At 43.7% G+C, this 5,035-nt stretch overlaps 1 pseudogene; it reads right to left on the bottom strand.

Moving 5' to 3' along the window:
* Positions 1–878: 878 nt before the first annotated feature.
* LOC126957488 (HAUS augmin-like complex subunit 4) lies at positions 879–4,776 on the bottom strand (annotated as a pseudogene).
* Positions 4,777–5,035: the final 259 nt, after the last annotated feature.

Genomic DNA, 5,035 nt, shown 5'->3' with positions numbered 1-5,035 from the left:
TGTTGAATTCCAGTGTTCTCTCTTAGTTTTGTGATTATCTACTTGCTATTTTGGTCCTTCTCTGTGGAAAGGGCTCATATTAGCTGCGTCTGGTCAGTTATCTTGCCTCTGTCTCTCCCAGTGATTTCTGACAAAGGTGCCAAGGTATTTCAATGGGGAATGAATTCATTAATCAACAAATGGCATAATCAAAAAGTGAACATTGAACCTTACTTTCCCCCTACAGAAAAAATTAACTCAAAATGCATCATGGACCTAAATGTAAGTGTGAAAATCAAAAAATTTCTGGAAGATATACAAGAAAAATCTTCGGAACCTTGAGCTAGACAAAGATATCTTAGACTGGACACATGCTCACATACAAATAAAAGATATAGAAATAATAGACACATTGAACTTTACCAAATATAAAACATTTGCCTTTTAAAAAAACACCGTTTAGAAAATAAAAAGGTAGGCCATGGACTGAAAGAAAATATTTTCAAAAGCTATATCTGATACTGAACTTGTGCAAAATACATAAAGAATGCTTAATTTCAATGATCAAGATGACATTTTAAAATTAAGCAAAACATTTTTTAAGATACAATATGATATTGTATTCAGGAGATAATAAAATATGATACAGGGCTGACACTGACACACAGCCATGCATAAAAATTATATAAATCTGCTTGCTAGATTTTCCAGAAGAGGCCCAGTCATTACAAACAAGAAAGAAAAACCAGGAGGTTGCCTAAATGCGCTCTTTCAAGCAAATGCAAACGTTTCCACACCCCCTTGTAGCAAAGGCAGCCCCAGGTGAAGGTGGTCCTACTAGCAGGAAGATTAGGAGGCAGCAGCTGTGCAGAAGCCATGCTTCCTGGCCCTGCCAGAGCTCAACGGTAGGCCTTGTTGAACTCCTGGAGGGCCTACCGCTTCTCAGTTGCCTGCTTGAGTAGAGTGGACTCTTCTCACCAGCCTGTCAAACTCCTCCGCAAGTATTTCATAGGAGTTCAGGACCTGTCTTGACTTCTCCATGTGCTGCTCCTGTAGGTGAATGGCTCCTTCCAAACGGTCCCTAATCAGACAATGAACTTCCACTTTCTCAGCAGTGTGTCGGACAAAATCTTTATCTCCTCCATCCTCGGCTTAAGGATCATAGCAGCGCACTTGACTTCCAGGTACTGGGCATTGATGTGGTCTAACTCTGAGTGGGTCTTCAGCCAGTGTTCCTGAGGAAGCCTCTGCAGCAAAGTGAGGCAGCGGAGAAGCACCTGGGAGTAGGTGGACTCTTCTTCTCCAGCAGCACCATCTGCTCCTTTTGCTGGCTGTTGGCATCCTGGCACTGCTGCTCCCTACCCACTAGGACCTCTGCAAGTTTCCACACCTTTGCTGTCTTCATGGTTTCACTGTCAGCATCTGAATTGGGATCATAGTACCAGAGCAGAGTGAAACATTTCTTCTTGAGCTGCTCCACTTCTTGCTGTAGCAGAGCCTTCATCCAAACAAAATCCTCTGAGAGTGGCATGGATTCCAGAAGGTCTGCTTTCTCCAGCTCTAGCAGTGAAGGTATCTCCCTCTCCTGGCTAGGACCTAAGAGCCACGTCAGTTCCGTTATGAGTAGCCGCTGTTCAAGGGTCTCAAGAAACTTTTTGTCCTCAGAAGTTAAATTTGTGTCTTTTATCTTCACACAGGCAACTCTTGAATAACTCCATGTAAAATCTCAGACCTCAGCCATGTTGTCTTACGCAGTCAAACTTCCTTCCATGCCTTGTTGAAGTATTTCCATCCTTTTTCCAGGTGAGCAGAAATCCCTGAATGCCTTTTGATTTTCTTGGGATTCTAATACTGGGGCAGCTGAAGCTCTTAAGAGGGTGCCAAGAGCCTCTGCTGGGGCGGGCTGGCCAGCAGCGTCTGTCTACACCCAGGACCCATCCCGCGCGGGGGCTCCAGAAAGCACTCCGGAACCTCTCATTCGGACCCACCACAGGGGCTAGGGGAAGCGAGGCCCAGGAGGACCGCACTTGGAAGGCCCTCGGGGAAGGGGAAGGGGCAGCAAAACATTTTAATAGACAACTCACCAAAGTAGATATGCAGCTAGCAAATAAGCACATTTTAAAATATTCAAGATCATTAGTCATTAGAAAAAATGCAAATACCCAACTAGAATGGTAAAATTTCTAAACGCTTACCATTCCAAGTTTTGGCAAGTTATATGGAGGAATGGGAGCTCATATACATTGCTGGTGGGAATGTAAAATTGTATAGTCATTTCTGGATGTTTAAACATATAAATAGACTGTAGAGTTAAACATATTCGTACTTACCATACAGCCTAGAAAATCTACTGTTTGTTTTTACTCAAGAGAAATAAAAACATAAGTCAACTCAAAGACACATACTTAACTGTTTATAGAAGTTTTACTTATAGCTCCAAACTTGAAACAATTCAAATTTCTACCAATCAGGAATATTTTTAATTAGACATAATTTTAAAGAAAAAAGTTTAGACCTCACTAGAAAGCCTGAAATCACATGTTTTTCTCTGACTTTATAGTCATACCTAAATGTCATAATGGCCCATTAAAAAGTTTTAAATTTAAAAGGTACCTGTCTAGGGCCAATTATTACCACTATCTCAAAGGGCGGATAATGAGGCTGGAACCATGAGATTTACTCTTTCTCCTCCTCCTTCTCGGTAATTACTGTACACAAGGCACAGTGTTAAAATCAATTTTAAGTTTATGGCCTCCAAACAGATGCAAACTCCATATCGTTTTTAGAGCAAGGCTTTCCTATGTTTCTCTCACATGTCTTGATAGGAAGAAATGTTTTCAAGCAGACATCCATTTCTAGGTCTCTGTAGGAAAATCCTGGCTTATTCAACAAGGTTTGAATAACCAAGTGCCCCGGTCAGAGCTGCTTTCCTTATTTGTGCACAACAGTTAAGCAGCATCTTCTGAATTATCTTGCAAAATCATGTATTAGGCTATTCTAGAATTGCTATAAAGAAATACCTGAGACTGGATAATTCATAAAGTAAATAGATTAATTGGTTCATCATTCTGCATGCTGTACAGGAAGCATGGTGCTATAATCTGCTTGGCTTCTAGTGAAGCCTTGGGGAGCTCACAATCATGACAGAAGGCAAAGGGAGAAAAGGCATGTCACACAGTGAAAGCAAGAACAAGCAAGAGAGAATGTGGTGTGTGTCGGGGGGTGCCACACACTTTTAAACAACCATATCTCATGTGAGCTCAGAGCAAAAGCTCGCTTATCACCAAGGGAATAACCCAAACCATTCATGAGGGATCCACCTCCACGATCCAAATACCTCCCACCAGGCTCCACATCCAACACTGGAAATTACAATTCAACGTGAGATTTGGGTGGGAACAAATACCCAAACCATATTATTCCACCCTTGGCCCCACCCAAACCCCATGTTCTTCTTACATTGCAGAGTATAATTATGCCTTCCCAATAGTCCCCCAAAGCCTTTCCTCCCGCAAAGTCTTAACTCATTCCAGCATTAACTCAAAAGTCCCAAGTCCCAAGTTCAAAGTCTCATCTAGAGCTGAGCTGAGTTCCTTACCATCTATAGAGCCTGTAAAATAAAAAAAACAAGTTATTTACTCCCAAGATACAATGGGTGTATAGACATTGTAAACATACCCTTCCAAAAGGGAGAAATTGGTCAGAAGAAAGGAGCTACAGTCCTCACACAAGTTCAAAATGCAGAAGGGCAGTAATTAAATCTTAAAGCTCCAAAATAATCTTCTTGGACTCCATATCCCACATTCAAGGCACACTGGTGCAAGGCGCGGGCTTCCAAAGCCCCTATTTCCAGAAGATATTTCCACCTCTGTGTCTTTGAAGGTTTCAGAACTCCAGGCTGCTCTTACAGGTTGTTGAGTGCCTGTGGCTTTTGCAGGTGCTGGGTGCAAGCTGCTGGTGGATCTACCATTCTAGGGTATGGAGGGCCATGGCCCCTTTCTCACAGCTGCACTAGGCAGGGTTCTAGTGGGGATTTTGTGTGGGTACTCCAACCCCATATTTCCTCTTGGCACTGTCCAGTACAAGTTCTTCTATGGGGGTGTTATGCCCAGACCGTTTATTCCCCGAAGAAGACCACCAGAGTCCAGAGTCAAAGCTAAGCAGCAAGGATCTTTATTACAGGTTCGAACCTGGAACTCTCCCTCGCTCGCGAAACGAGACGGGCAGGAGAGCTCCCCCACTAAGCTCCGAGCAGTGTTATATAGTCTAAGAAAAGTGGGCATAGAGTTATTATACAAATCAGATATATGATTGGCTAGTGTTTGGACAAGGCGATTTGGCTAACTATGATTGGTTCCCGCCATTTCTGATATTTCGGTTCAACCTTTGAGGCGGGAGAGCAGGTTTATGGCAGCAAGAGTTTATCTTACTTAAACACGTCTTGTGACCTTGCCTCAGAACTTACAAAATCTCTGGTATGTGCAAAACAAAATCTCTGGTACGTGCAGAAAAACAGGTGCTCACAGAACTTATGAAATCTCTGGTATGTGCAAGGATTAGAGAGCAGAACAAAAGGGTGTAGCGGGGTGGGGGGCACGGGTACACATCTATCTTTGTGTCCTTTCAGGGGCTCTGCCCCTGAGGCAGGCTTCTACCTGGGCATCCAGACTTTTCCACACATTCTCTGAAATCTGATGGAGGGTGCCAAGCCTCATTCACTCTTGCACACTGTGTACCCACAGACTTAACACCAGATGGAAGCTGCCGAGGCTTGCAGCTTGCAACCTCTAAAGCCATGGCCCAAGCTGTACCTGGGCCCCTTTGAGCCACAGCTGGAGCTGGAGTGGCCAGAATGTGGGGAGCAGAGTTCTGATGCTGCACAGGACAGCAGAGCCCTGGGCCTGGCCCATGAAACCATTTTTCCCTCCTAGGCCTCTGGGTTTGTGAGGTAAGGGCCTCCTGTGAAGGTCTCTGAAATGCCTTTGAGGCCTTTTCCCCATTGTCTTGGAAATTAGCACTTGGTTCTTTTTTAATTACACAACCATCTCTAGCAAGT

Source organism: Macaca thibetana, chromosome 1 (assembly GCF_024542745.1).
Source record: "Macaca thibetana thibetana isolate TM-01 chromosome 1, ASM2454274v1, whole genome shotgun sequence".
NCBI lineage: Eukaryota > Metazoa > Chordata > Mammalia > Primates > Cercopithecidae > Macaca > Macaca thibetana.
This window is presented reverse-complemented; position numbering and strand designations above follow the sequence as displayed.